The sequence below is a fragment of the Mustela nivalis genome (assembly GCF_964662115.1).
Source record: "Mustela nivalis genome assembly, chromosome: 4".
NCBI lineage: Eukaryota > Metazoa > Chordata > Mammalia > Carnivora > Mustelidae > Mustela > Mustela nivalis.
The window spans coordinates 33,382,829-33,398,347 of NC_139023.1; the positions used below are offsets into that span (position 1 = coordinate 33,382,829).

At 45.4% G+C, this 15,519-nt stretch overlaps 1 protein-coding gene across 18 annotated transcripts in view; it reads right to left on the minus strand.

Moving 5' to 3' along the window:
- The window catches only part of LIMCH1 (LIM and calponin homology domains 1), a 329,186-nt gene that overhangs the window by 313,250 nt on the left and 417 nt on the right, over nucleotides 1–15,519 (minus strand). The gene's annotated exons all lie outside the window — the stretch shown is intronic.

The following is a 15,519-nucleotide window of genomic DNA, read 5'->3' on the forward strand; positions in this document are numbered from 1 at the left end:
GGGATCTACTTCCAAAACTCCCAATGAGCCAATAAACCATCTTCTTTTCTTTTTTCTTTTTTTTTCCATTTTATTTTATTTTATTTCTTTTCAGTATTCCAACATTCATTGTTTATGTACCACACCCAGTGCTCCATGCAATACGCACCCTCCTTAATACCCACCACCAGGCTCCCCGAATCCCCACCCCCCTCCATCTTCTTTTCTAAAGTCAATTTGGATTGGATTTCTGTTGGTTGCAACCATCAGAATACTAAGACAAACACACACAGGCACACACATACACACACACACAATCTGAATGAAAAATTATGAAACATACACTCATATAAAGCCAAATGAATGAAAAAAAAAACTCACACAATTCACGACCCTTGATGGTAGTTAAAAGTCAGTGACCTGGGGCGCCTGGGTGGCTCAGTGGGTTAAGCCGCTGCCTTCGGCTCAGGTCATGATCTCAGGGTCCTGGGATCGAGTCCCGCATCAGGCTCTCTGCTCAGCAGGGAGCCTGCTTCCCTTCCTCTCTCTCTGCCTGCCTCTCCATCTACTTGTGATTTCTCTCTGTCAAATAAATAAATAAAATCTTTAAAAAAAAAAAAAAGTCAGTGACCTACCATATCCGAGTAACAACAGGGTCTGGCGGGCCACTTGGGGCCGAGAGTCCCCTGTGCATTAGAAGGTGGGATTGGGGACAACCCTGGAGCCTCCTTTGGATAAGATTTCTCTCCTTTCTGGGTGGTAGCAACTACCAAGCAGTATATTGGGTAAAGAGATTCATTTTGCGGGGGGGGGGGGGGGGGGGTGTCTTGAAAAATGCTGAAAGCATGTCTAAGGCCAACACTGGCCTCCTGCATCTTCAGCCATCGCCCAAGCCCTCCCCGCGCTCCTCACTGCACTCCCCCTCACCGTCACCCCTCAAGGATGCCCTTGGTGAAGAGCCCATACCCCACAGCATGCCGCTTACCAGCACAGCTCAAGCGGCCAAGCTGCCGGGGTTTGAAAGTCAGCACCACCATCTAATGACTATGTGACTTTACCTGTTTCTCTATGCATTGGAAGTAAAACGATTTGAACCTAGCTCACAGGGTAGGGGAGAAGCGATTTGCTCAGAACAGGGCCAGCCCAGGTTACAAGCCCGAAGAAACTTATCATGGACTACAGTAATTTGAGGAAGCTTGGAGAAGATTCCACCTCCAAGAGAAAGCCATGTGCGGGCCCCAGGCTCAGGCCAGGCAGCACTGAGGACCCCTATCTTCTGCCCCAGGGCAGGACAGCCCTCCCTCTCCCTGCTGCTGCTACATTCCGCACCTCCGCCATCCTGACTCCCAACACTCCTGCCTTCCTTTCAGAGTGTTCCCACATCCTGTTCCTTTTTGCCTGCTCTTCCTTGGGATCTCAGCTTCAACAGCACTTCCTCGGAGGCCTGCCCAAGTCCCCATAGACCAAAGATGGGCCCAGCCTCTCCACAGTGCACACAACCTGTTCTCCCCTTTGTGAACACGTATCACACATGGAATTCTGCGTTCAGGATCTGTCTTTCACCGTGGAAGGAAACCCTGCAAGGGCAGGAGCCGTAGGTCTCTCACACACGACTGAGTGCCCAAGGTCTTCTGACAGTGAATAGGAAACGTCGAGTTCCTTACCACCAAAGATCCCAGATTCCCCAGTTACAGTGGTATGTATGACTATGCGAGTGAAAGACAGTAAGTCTGCAAAACACATTAAAATCCAAGCATCTCTACTATAAAACAACACACACACCCCTGAAAATGAACCAACAATGTCCCAAAGTAAGACAAATAACCAACAACCCTGTACTTTGCAAAAATCACACCCTAAAAAATAATAGGGCTTGCGGAAAATACAGAGTTCAGGCAGAAGGCTCAAATCCCATTCAGTTTTGTAACCAGAACACTGACAAAAGCAGTAAGAACACTGAAAATTACTAGCACAGATAAAACTGTTTCCTAGCAACTAATAGTACTGTGCACAAAGAAGATGTTCAATAAACAGCTGTTAAGGGAAAGAGCGGGGAGGGAAGGAGGGGCAGGTCATATGCTTGGTTAGAGAGTTACTTGGGATCATGATTTTTAGAGGTTTTGCTCTTACATCTAAAGCACAACAGTCACCAGCCCTAGCTCAGTTTCTGGAACGGGACTGCCTTGGTATAAATTCCAACTCTGCCACTTATTAGTTACATGACACCAGGCAAATCAGTTAACTGGATTCCAGTTTTCTCATCTGTAAAATTGGCATAAAATGGTGCTTACCTAATGTGCCAGGCACTGTGCCAGGTGTGAAACAGATCAATAGATATTCCCATTAACTCAAACAAAGGCCTGGACTAGCACCGGCACAGAAGTGGTCTAGAAATATGGTCACTCTGACTATTTTTATTCAGCACTGAACTAGCCACTTTACCACTTTATGTTATCACATTCTGTCAACTCTTGCAACACAATGAATCACACTCCACTTGTCACCCACCCCTCCTATTTATGACATCTTGCAAGGTCTCTGTGGAAAAGGGCGGCAACCACACCTATGGGTTGATAGACAACATTCAGCTCAATTTTCTGCAGGAAAGGCAGAGAGGATGCTATTTCTCAGTGTTTCCATTGGGTCATGACAATTGGTGGTCATAGCCATGGTCACTTATTAACACCAGTTACAGGCTATGAGCTTATATGGGATATTCTCCTTTTAAAAAATACCTCTCTAGTAAGAACTCATACAGGTTAGCACTATAATAAAAATTCCTTATACCCAAAACCCTAAGATACCTAGGAATAAACCTAGCCAAAGAGGCAAAGGATCTGTACTCAGAAAACTATAGGATACTCATGTAAGAAATTGAGGAAGACACAAAGAAATGGAAAAATGTTCCATGCTCATGGATTAGAAGAACAAATAGTGTTAAAATGTGTATGCCACCCAGAGCAATCTATACATTCAATGCAATCCCTATCAAAATACCATCACCATTTTTCATAGAGCTGGAACAAACAATCCTAAAATTTTTATGGAACCAGAGAAGACCCTGAATCATCAAGGAAATGTTGAAAAAGAAAAACAAAGGTGGGGGCATCACACTACCTGATTTCAAGCTCTATTACAAAGCTGTAATCATCAAGACAGTATGGTACTGGCACCAAAACAGACATAAAGATCAATGGAACAGAATAGAGAGCCCAGAAATGGATCCTCAACTCTATGGTCAACCAAACTTCAATGAAGTGGGAAAGAATGTCCAATGGAAAAAGGTCTCTTCAACAAATGTGTTGGGAAAACTGGACAGCCACATGCAGAAGAATGAAACTGGACCATTTTCTTACCCACACACAAAATAGAATCAAAATGGATGAAAGACCTAAATGCAAGACAGGAATCAACCAAAATCCTAGAGGAGAACATAGGCAGAAACTTCTTTGACCTCAGCTGCAGCAATTTCTTGCCAGACACATATCCAAAGGCAAGGGAAGCAAGGGCAAAAATGAACTATTGGGACTTCATCATGATAAAAAGCTTTTGCACAGCAAAGGAAACAGTTGACAAAACCAAAAGACAACTGACAGAATAGGAAAAGATATTTGTAAATGTCTTAGCAGATAAAGGGCTAATATCCAAAATCTATAAAGAACTTATCAAACTTCACACCCAAAAAACAAATAATCCAGTCAAGAAATGGGCAGAAGACATGAACAGACATCTCTCCAAAGAAGACATACAAATGGCCAACAGACACATGAAAAAATGCTCAATGTCACTTGGCATAAGGGAAATACAATGAGATACCACCTCACACACTAGTCAGAATGGCTGAAATTAACAAGTCAGGAAATGACAAATATTGGCAAGGATGCGGAGAAAGGGGAACCCTCCTACACTGTTGGTGGGAATGCAAGTTGGTGCAGCCACTCTGGAAAATAGTATGGAGGTTCCTTGAAAAGTTGAAGATAGAGCTACCCTATAACCCAGCAGTTGCACTACTAGGTATCTATCCTAAGGATACAAATGTAGTGATCTGAAAGGGCACGTGCACCCTGATGTTTACAGCAGCAATGTCCACAATAGCCAAACTATGGAAAGAGCCCAGATGCCCACTGACAGATGAATGGATAAAGAAGATGTGGTATAAATATATATACAATGGAATACTATGCAGCCATCAAATAGTAAGAAATCTTGCCATTTGCAACATGTATGTATGGAACTAAAGGGTATTATGCTAAGCAAAATCAGTCAATCAGAGAAAGACAATTATATGATCTCACTCATATGTGGAATTTAAGAAACAAAATAGAGGATCATAGAGGAAGGGAGGGGAAAATAAAACAAGATGAAATCACAGATGGAGACAAATTATAAAAGACTCTTAATAATAGGAAACAAACTGAGGGTTTCTGGGGGGAGCATGAGGAGATGGGGTAACTGGGTGATGGATATTAAGAAGAGAATGTATTGTTATAAGCATTGGATATTATATATATATATAATATATATATATATATATATATTTAGTGATAGATCACTAAACTCTTCCTCTGAAACTAATAATACACTCTGTGTTAATTGAATTTAAATAAAATAAATAAATAAATGCAATCATCAGCGATAAAAACAACGTATTTTTAAAAATCATCTATGCCTTCCCAATTGTATATTCTTTTTTTTTTTTAATTTATTTATTTATTTGATGGAGAGAGACACAGTGCAAAAGGGAACACAAGCAGGGGAAGTGGAAGAGGGAGAAAGAGGCTTCCCGCTGAGCAGGGAACCTGATGTGGGGCTTGATCCCAAGACCGTGGGATCATGACCTGAGCTGAAGGCAGATACTTCACCAACTGAGCCACCAAGGCGTCCCCCACAATGGTATATTCTTTAAAGTATACTATGTATAGTGATACTGGATAATTATCTGTAGAATAAAAATATGGTATTTCTTTTAAAGATTTTATTTATTTACTTGACAGAGAGAGATCACAAGCAGACGGAGAGGCAGGCAGAGAGGGAGATAGAGGGAAGCAGGCCCCCTGCTGAGCAGAGAGCCCGATGCGGGACTCGATCCCAGGACCCTGAGATCATGACCTGAGCCGAAGGCGGTGGCTTAATCCACTGAGCCACCCAGGTGCCCTAAAATATGGTATTTCATTAAAAAGCAAAATAAAAATAAAACTCCTTTTTCAAAAAAAAAATTTTTTTAATTAACAAAAAATTCCTCAGTGCCTTTTTTTTTTTTTAATCCTCTAAGTTGAAGCAGTCTGATCTTTCTTTCATACTAAGAGGGGGGAATTATCTGGACCCCCACAACAGGTAAGAGAAAGGAAGCTGACTGATTGCTCTGAGGTAGGAGAAAAAAGTGGCAAGAGTCTCAGGTGAAAATGCTGGGGCAGGAGGGGAATGTTATTTAAAGAACAGAGATGTTTGCTCTCCTACCCTGCAGACAGGAACTGTAAGCCCCACATCAGTTCAACCTGAGGGGAAAGTTGGCCTCCTAAGTCATTCCTTCAACAGATATCACCTGCCTAAGAGCCAAAAGTGAAATCACTTTCCAAGTGTCCAATCACTGACTATCTCCAGGCAACCACTGGGTAAACTGCTTTTTTTAATCAGTCTTTAAAAAAAAAAAAAAAAACTTTGCTTCCTGTCAGGTCAGCAACAGAGTCTATTTTCTCTGCCATGGCAGAGTCCAAGTGCCAATCAGGCAATGATAGCTGGGCACAGGCTCCCTGAGAAACCTTTCGGGCAGTGGGTAATGTGGCCATGGGGTGCAGACTGAGGAGGAACGGGGACAGTGACTAAGTCCTAGTCCCTGGCCACAAGAACTCTGGGATTCATAGAAGGAGACAGATCTCACCCAACCATATATTCGTTACAATGATATGTGACAACGTTTCTAACAGAGGCAGATACTAAATGTCCGGTTTGCACAGAGGAAGAGGGATTAAGGGGCTTAGAGGAATCAGGGAGTCTGCTTCGAGGCAGACATATTTAAGCTCTGTCTGGAAAGGATCTGTCCTTGGAGAAGTGGGGAAAGGACATCCTAGGGTCCCCCTAACTCAACAGCCATTTTCCCCTTTCTTCTGAGGAATAGAATCCAGAGTACGACCTGAGGACACTGAAGCCTCCCCTACAACCAGAAGTGGCCATATTACTGAAAACCTTGGCAAAAAAACATAAGCAGAAGAATTGGGAAGAATTTTCTAGAAGGTGTCTTATAGAGTCTTTATTTTTTATTCCTCCATCCTGCTTTCTGGAAGGATGATGTTTTGTTTTGTTTTAAGATTTTGTTTATTTATTTGACAGAGAGAGAGAGAGAACAGAAACAGGGGGAGTGGGAGAGGGAGGAGCAGGCCTCCCGCTGAGCAGGGACCCTGATGTGGGGCTCAACCCTGGGGTCATGACCCGAGCCAAAGGCAGACGCTTAACAACTGAGCCACCCAGGTGCCCCCTGGAGGATAATGTGATGACGAGTCTCTAGCAGCTGTGCTGAACCATGAGGAAGGGGGTGTAGAGGTGGTGGGTTCAAGTGCTGAAAGAAACCAAAGTCACAGACCTCCAGAGTTTACGACTTCTAGGATTCCCGAATGGCACGTGACTTTATTAGTTTTAACGCCCCTTCTTTTAAAGGAGTCTGGGGCAAGTTCCCAAATTAGTGGACATCTATAGGTCATCACCCAAAGTCTTATACAAAATCGCTCTGCTCACTCACTGAAAGGAAAGCAAGCTTCTTGCAAGCCTCTTACCTCAGAGTGGAGTACAGCTTCTATAGCTCCGATTTGGTATAAGAATTTTAATCCCAGGGGCGCCTGGGTGGCTTAGCTGTTTAAACATCTGCCGTTGGCCAAGGGTCCTGGGATCGAGCCTTCATCAGGCTCCCTGTTTAGGGGGAGTCTGTTTCTCCCTCTCCCTCTTATGCTCCCCCAGCTGTGCTCTCGCTCTGTCAAATGAATAAATAAAATCTTTTCAAAAAGAATTGTAATCCCAGAGTCCAGGCTCAAAAAATAAATCCCAAGATCCTCTCTGCTATTTCTCCTAGAAGAAGAGGTTTTTTTTTTTTTTTAAAGATTTTATTTATTCATTTGACAGACAAAGATCACAAGTAGGCAGAGAGGCAGGCAGAGAGAGAGGAGGAAGCAGGCTCCGTGCTGAGCAGAGAGATGGATGCGGGGCTCGATCCCAGGACCCTGGGATCATGACCTGAGCTGAAGGCAGAGGCTTAACCCACTGAGCCACCCAGGCGCCCCTAGAAGAAGAGGTCTTGACTTACCTGTGCCTCAGTCCTAAGAGGTGCACTGATCATAATGCAAACCCTACTCTGAGAGGCTTGAAAGGATATTCAAGAACTTCTGACTCAGCCCCTTTCCTGGCCCCTTCCCCCCACATACACACACCTTCAATACATCTGGAGAACTTTAACAGTGTTCCTACTCTACCTTTTTTTCCAAGAGTAATCACAATAAAAGCATGTGTTGTATGTACATGCAAGCCCTTGTCTCAATAAATCTGTGTCCATCTAATTCTCCTGCCCAGCACCCTTCCATGGTCTTAGCTTAAATGCTCCTTGTCTGCCTCAAGCACTTTTCTCTTAAACCCCTCATTCTTTGTCTTCATAGTACTTAGCCCAGTTTGTAATTGTGTATTTTAATTTAAGCTCACACACACACACACACACACACACACACACACACCATTGTGCATTTCATGTGAATGGGAATTAGGTTTCTGCTGTTCACCATCCAACCCTGGTTGTTAGCACTACGCCTGGCACATCTTTGGGGCTTAGTAACTACTTCCCAGGAAACAAATCTTTTGATTTGTTTGAAACACTTTCACACATTAATGTTTATTTCCACTGTATGCTTATTTTTCGTGTTTACACTGAAGTGAATTTACAAATGAGTGATAGTGAAGTATCCCAAATATTTTCATATTTTAGACAATCTGGCTGAGCCCATCCTAACCTTCCTTCAGTTTCCCATTAGAAAGAAGGTAAGTGTTTGAATATCATTCTTTTTAAATGCTTATCAAGGAAGGAAAAGAGAACTGTGTCCTCAGCACAATAAATAAAACTTCAGTCCCTTGGTAAGAAAAGTATCGCTGAGGATTTTTTTTATAACAGTATTGGGTCATGGAAATAAAAATGCCACAAGTCTTTGCCCTTGACATTTACTTAAAAAAAAAAAAAAAAAAAAAACACCAAGTGCAGGTCTATTCTTACATAGCTTCCCAATGGGCTATTTAGGGATAGGTGGGTGGGGTAGGTCTCTAAATTCTATGGCTGACCAGGTGGCCAAGTTGCATCCTGTATGAGCTATAGCCTGATCACTATCACAGGCAAAATACAGAACAGTGGAAACGTGGAGCTTTCTCAGCCTAACCAATACTTTGTTCTTAAAGTCCCATCATAGATATAAGGATGCAGTTTTGCTGATAATGTAAGTTTAGTGGGCAAAGACAGCCACTAAGACATTCCTTAGGTGCAAGTCGCAGACTACGTCACCTAGTTTCCTCCCGCCTGTTAAAGATAATTCCCTGAGACACAGTGGCCATCCCATCAGGGCTAGCTTCCTGAGCACATCTCTTTGGGAGTGTTGTTTTCAACGCTACAAACATGGAATTTTACCACAGCAGAACTGAACTAGATGACATCATTCTTCCTTGCAGAGAGAGATAGAACATCTCCTCATGTCCAGGCAGAAGTCTTTCCAATATTCTGTCACTTTTTTTTTTTAAAGGACTATTTTTTTTCCTGTATCATCTAGTAACCCTCTCACTTAGACTATTTTTATTTTTCTCAATCACTTAAAAACAGAGTTCTTTTCTCCTCTCCTTTCCTCATTTGATTGCACTGAAGTCATCCTTTTTCCCACCCAACACTTCACCCCAAAAAGATCATACCTGCTACCTTTCTTTCGCTTCAAATATAAACACACACACATCCTTAAGAACAGATGAGGGGAAATATTATAAAACTGTTTTCCACATTTTCCTGAACCACAGAAGAGTAAACCAGGCTTAAAAAAATATCCAGGGACACCTGGGTGGCTCTGCGTCAGTTAAGTGACCAAACTCTTGGTTCCAGCTCAGGTCATGATCTCCAGGTCTTGGGTTCGAGCCCTATGCCAGGCTCTGTGCTCAGCAGGAAGTCTGCTTCAGATTCTCCTTCCCTCTCTCTCTCTCTCTCTCTCATAAGTAAGTAAGTAAATATTTTTTTGAAAAGAAAGAAAATATAGTTCCTGTGCAAGCAGTTTAGTCAAAGATCAACTCATTCAGTCCTCAACCATGAAAATAAGGGCCAAAATGATTAAGGTTAGACTGGAAGGTCAGTGACAGGTCTGCCGAGGATTCCCAGAAGTCACGGAGCTGCTTCGTTCTGACCCTTCAGTTCTTTAGGATGTGACGTGGACACCTGCAGGAGAGGCTGCCAATCTCCTCTCTCGGAAGGACCTGCCTCTTCTTGGCTGAACTCAACAACAAACCCTTTCCCAGGTGAGATGTTGGCCTGTTGGGAGCGCTCTCGGGGGAAGGTGAGAGCTGTGGTAAAGGCTTCAGACGCGTCAGCAGCACTTAAACCCATCAGGGATACCCCTTCGCACCCATATTTGAAAGAGATGAGCCATGGGGAATGGTCTAGTGACCCACAGCTTCTGAAATCCACAATCTGCTCCCACATACAGGGGAAGCTGTTAGAGAAACAGGAAGCTCAGTCCTTACCAGAGTTTTTACACCTGGTTGTAATGTGGGCAGCAACAGAAGGGCTCAGATAACAAGGGCAGCAAAGTCAGATGGCCTGGATTTAAATCCTGACTCTAACAGGTACTCACGGATTCTGTGACTCCGGATGGGTTTCCTCATTCCTGAAAGCCCCAATTTCCTCAAGTATAGCATCTGGGGTGTCTAACAATGTATATATTCATAAAAGTTAAGAAATGGTGCTTTAAGTCCTAGTTCTGCCACTTACTTGAAAGTCTGGGCAAGATACTTCATCTTTCGGGGCCTCAATTTTCTCTTCTGTAAATGGGGATGATACTAGTACTTACTTGTAAGGGATTCATTCAGACACCGACTTCTTAGCCCAGTGCCTGGCATGTAGTAAGCACTCAATAAATATCAGCTTTTATCATCCTGAGCATCGGTTTCACAACCATCATTACCATTACCACGTTACTCCGAACTACACCACTCTTAAATTTCAGAGTGGTTCAAAGCAGAAAAGGGAAGCTGCCAGGCCAATCTCCAGGAGCTGCCTGGTCCCACCTAGCACTGACTGCCACCCATGGAATCACAGCCAGATGTCTGCATCATGGCTCCATTGTCATCCCCCAGCAGAGAGCCGAGGGCCAAGAGATCCAGGGCTGGGAACACAGGCCCCACCCCGCCCCTTCTTGGTGGCCAGAGTTCAGTCTTGCATTCGGAGCTCACTCCGTGCAAACTCGGTTTCCAGGGAGATGCTGGGGCAAGAGGTGCCAGCTCTACCTCCCATGCCACTTCCCTCTCCCCCAAATCTGTGGGACCTCACTGTTCTCCCACCACGTGACCGCATTGTATCATAGCGGCTCCTGTACACAAACAGGCCAGATTTTATTTAAATGTCCTTGGGAGAAAGATGCTGCCCGCTCTGATTTACATATCTATTCAGACCACTACTCCCTTCTCCGTCTAGCCAAAAGAGGTTTTCTTCCTCTTCCTCAGCTCCCCATGCAATGCTGGCAAAGGATATGCCAAGTTACATCTCTGTTGTAGTGGAAAGATGTAAGAATCATCCAGTCTCCACAGAGGTGGAGAATTTGAACGACGATACAACTTAGGTCACACGTTCACTCGTCATGACACTGCAAATATCATATGTCACCCGCCACCAAATGCTAGATTCTCTCAAAGACTACTCATAAATCTTCCATATTGCCAAACGATACACCATCGTTCAGTCTTGGCAAGCAAAGGTACCCTTGGTGCCTTTAATCTTCCAAAATCAGGTCCCAATGGAATAGAAAACAATTCTATATGGGCAGGAGAAAAGACCCCAAATGATGAGCTGGATTCCCCTCCCTCCAGCCCGCCCCGCACAAGTTCCCACGCATGTGAAATATGGATTAGGTCACAAATAAGATTATATTCGGCACCAAGCCCCACAGGCATGCTGTGATTAAGGTTAAAGGAGTCCAGAGACTTCAAGTTGAGAAGCAAGGCTGAGTTGGGTTGAAATGTGCAACCCCTCCCCAAAGGCCTGGCAACCTGTTCCAAATCACAACTGAAACCAAGTTGAAGGGACATCTGTTTCTCCAGAAAGTGTTTGGCACTGCAGAGAAGAACCACAGATTAGCACAGATAAATATTGTTGTGGGCAGAGAGGCAAAGGGGGCGCGGGCGGTGGTTACCAAGAAAATTAGAATCATCTACCCACTAACAAACTCCTGTGACTCAACAGATATCATCAAGGGAAAAAGAAAAAAAGGAAAGAAAGGAAGGGAGGGAGGGAGGAAGGAGGCAGGGAATTAAAGGGGGGAATGATTCCTTTTTTCTAGCAGGAGCAGATAAAACTTAAGGGAACAAAACGCTGCACATTTGAGATGAATATTCAGAGAGCCACTATTTGTATAATGACTTAACGTTGGATCGGCAGCAAGAGGAGAGGCACTGAGCACTCTGCTTGGAGTCTGGTAACAAAGACCACATTCAATGCAAATATTTGACATAATATTGAGGAATCATTTTCTAAGCCTTAATGGCATGGACCGCCAGGATCATTTTATAAGTAGATATTACCGGTTTGGCTCTGGTCCCTATATCTCTTCTAATGCGAGGTAACATAGCATGCACCTAACTTCTGGGCCAGGTATCTGGAGCTCATAAGGTCCGACAATGGAATGAGATGAGTAGGTAATTGAGTTTCTTTGTTTTATAGCTAGAAACTCAGGGTTCTGGAGATTTTTTTCCAAAACAGGTATAGGAACAACAGTAATTATGGCAATCACAGGCGTGTTGATGATGATGGTGGTGATGGTGGTAAGAATGGCAGTAGTATTATTATTAAGGGTAATAACACCAATCATTACTTAGACAACACTTCCTTAATACTGGGTACTCTTTTGAGCATTTAAAATACATTGACTTGGGACACCGGGGTGGCTCAGTGGGTTAAAGCCTCTGGTCATGATCCTAGGTCCTGGGACTAGGGTGGCTCAGTGGGTTAAAGCCTCTGGTCATGATCCTAGGTCCTGGGGATCAAGCCCCACATCAGGCTCTCTACTCGGCAGGGAGTCTGCTTCCTCCTCTCTCTGCCTGCTGCTCTGCCTACTTGTGATCTCTGTATGTCAAATAAATAAATATAATCTTTTAAAATAAAATAAAATACACTGACTTATTTAACTCTCCCAGCACTCCTTGAGGTAGATAAGCTAGTCTTAGTGCCCCTGTTTTACAGATGCTTTCAACAATAACTTTGTGATTTCTGTTGTTGTTAATGACTAGAACTAGCTTTCAAAGAAAACAGTTTAGAACCAAAAGGGGAGGAAGCGCAGCCTGACCAAGGTCACCCAGCTAGAAAACAACAGACCCAGGACTCAAACCCAGGGTGCCCAGCTCCAAAGTCTGACCTCTTAACCCCTGTGCTGTCCTTACTGCCCCTTTGTTTGGGAAGGCCTTCTAGAAAAGGAATGTGGAAGGAAGTTAGGCCCCTGCCTGCTGGCGGCCGCGATTAATCCTGGAAGTTTGCTGTTTCCTTTCGGAGTCTCCTAAACCCACATTAAGACACGCAGCCCTGCTTCTGCAACTATTAAAACAAAACAAAACAAAACAAACAAACAAAAAAAAAAAGCAAAAGCAAAAAACCCCGCACTATCTTACTGAGCTGTTCCCACATGGTCTGTGACCTCCATTAGGGCTCTCACCTTTGCCAGCTAAGGCAGAAGCTGGGGGTGGGCGGAGGTGGGAGCATCAGGTCCCAGGCCCACATTTCCTGCCCGTCACCCGGTCCTCTAACAGCCAAGGCTGAGAAATTCCTCACTAACAAGTGATCTCATGGCGCTTGTTCCTTGAGCCTTTATTAAGAATGAATCTTTTCTGGCCAACCCATGACTCAAGGAAGACCAAGGGCTGAGAAGGAAAGACAAGCTGCAAAGTTTGTTTATTAACCTGCTGCACCCAAGGGAACATGTTTCTGAAAGGGTGAAATTCCTGACTACTCAAAGCGGTGGCCTGGGGGGGGGGGGGCAGGGGGGGGGGTGATGTGGGAAATTTAATCAACGACAGAACAAAAAGTGAAAAACAAAGCCCTTCCAATAAGGATGTTGCCGAAGACAATGGGGCCCCTAAAGGAGATGGAATTGTCTCGAGATAACAATCCAGCCAGGAATTCAGCTCCGTCTAAGTACTACATTATTGCTATATTAGCCCAGGAATCTTTGTTCACCGGGCAACTGCGCGCAGAACCATCTGTTAACGGCTCCCGGGTTCCCCCGGTTTGCAGACTCGGCATTTACATTTCAAGAGGAACCTCCGGGAAGGAAAAAAAAGGGAGGTCACTATCTCTCCCGGGAGCAAATACCTTTTCAGACGGCCTGGGAGGAGAAGCTCTCCTTTCCCAGAAACCGAACTCCCGCAAATGAAAGGAGATAGGCCGCTTCAATAATGCACGCGCAGAGCAGAGCGCCACCGCCGCCTAGTCCTAAAGCCACGCACGCCCCCACGGGTCTCGCATTCTCCAATGGGCATACCCTCAAGGCATCGCGAATAATGCCAGGCCCGTCGGTAGGTCCTAATCAGGGCTCTCCTTTCTTAAGGAAGTCCTGCTTTTTTTTTTTTTTTTTTTTTTTTTTTATTCTTTTAAACCAGTGGAACCCGGACAAAAGCTGACATCCTGTCCTGCAAAACATCTAGCCTCATACATACCACCACTTAAAAACAGACCGTGATCGTCTGGGCGAAAGGAGATGTTTTAGACCCTGATCTGGAGGGAGGTTGTAACGGTACATATATATATGAGAACATTCACGCAGATGTGCACTTAAGACTTGTGCCCTTTCCTGCAATTTATACGACAACCCATTTTTCTAAATAGACTATATTAATGTTACAATTAAGAATATTGAGAATAAACCACTTGCCTCCACGAATTGCAAGACTGCTGGGCTCTGATATTCTGCCCTCACCTATTATCCACATCTAAAATCTCTCCTGAGAATTTTAAAGTTCAAGAACATGAAAAATACAGCTCGCCAACTCTCAACTAAGCCAGTGAATACAAACGTCTCTTGTGTGTCCTGTGAGCCCAAGTATGCCGCACAGAGAGCACCTGTCACCCCCCCCCCCCAAGCCTTTCTGGCCACATATCAAAAATTAAAAGCCAAGGTGTTTTTCTCATCAGGTCATAAGCCATCAAATTATGAGAGATATAATTGGGGCTTTTATCAACAGAGCCTCAAGTCTAATCTTCTGTTTCTTTCACCCTATTTTTAAATGGATGTTTCTAAACTCTGCCTAACACTCTTGCTTGGATCAGGCTAACCCTGGAGGGGGCAGGCCTCTTGCTGGAGCACTGGGGCAGCAGTCAGTGACGGTGGTTTCTGCAAGCAGTTTAGCAGGTTCAAATCTGCACCATCGTAGCTCTGTTACCCCTGAAACATCCTGACAACGGGGGGGGGGGGGGTCACCCAGTGACAGCCTGAGTACTAACAGGCTTCGCCATTGCCCGGCCAATGACTTAGCGGTGCATTCGTTCCTTTGAACTATCCGCAAGGAGGGCTGCCTGTCACTGAGGAAAAGGGTCAAATTCGCCTTCCGCTAAGCCTCAAGAAAGGCCATCTGGCGAAACAGAGGCTCACTGCACAGATCACAGGGGGTCACCTTTCCCCCTCGCGCCCTCCAAGCGTCCTGATCCCCGGCAGACACGTCATTTGGGGAGCGCTGGGCCACGAAGCTACATCTACAGATAGACATCGAGAATCAGGATCACCCAGCGAGCGCCGCCTGGACTGAGCCGAGAGCTCCAGTGATTTCCCTGGCCTGCCACCGAGTCATTTAAGAAGTGAAATATGCCAGCGGGGCCTGCGACCCGGCAACCTGGGAGCCCGCCCCGCCGCCTCTGGTACGGAGCAGGGGTTGCCAATGGCTGGGCAGCGTCTATGCGGATGGCGCGCTTGCAGGTGGGTCTTGCAGGCTCCCCGGCCCTGTGCGCTGGGCCAGCCTCACACCTGACCCGCTGCCAGGATACAGCCAGAAGCTCTGGTGGATACGCGCTTCCGTGGAGACACTGCCAACTCCGCTCCGGAGGAGCTGGGACGGGAGGAGGGGGTCCGGGAGCAGGACACCCCCCCCCCCCCGAAATGCGGCGTCTGCAGCACTCTGGGTCTCGCGCTTCCTGCGCCTTTGCGGCGCTCCTGCGGGCACTGCGCTTCCCTCCGCCCGGCGTGGAAGCAGCGGGAGCTGAGATTCGCGCGGCTGGCCGGCAGGAGGGATGCAGGCGCAGGAGACCGCTCCGTGCCCCCCACGCGCACAGCCAGACTGCGGCGCCCCTCA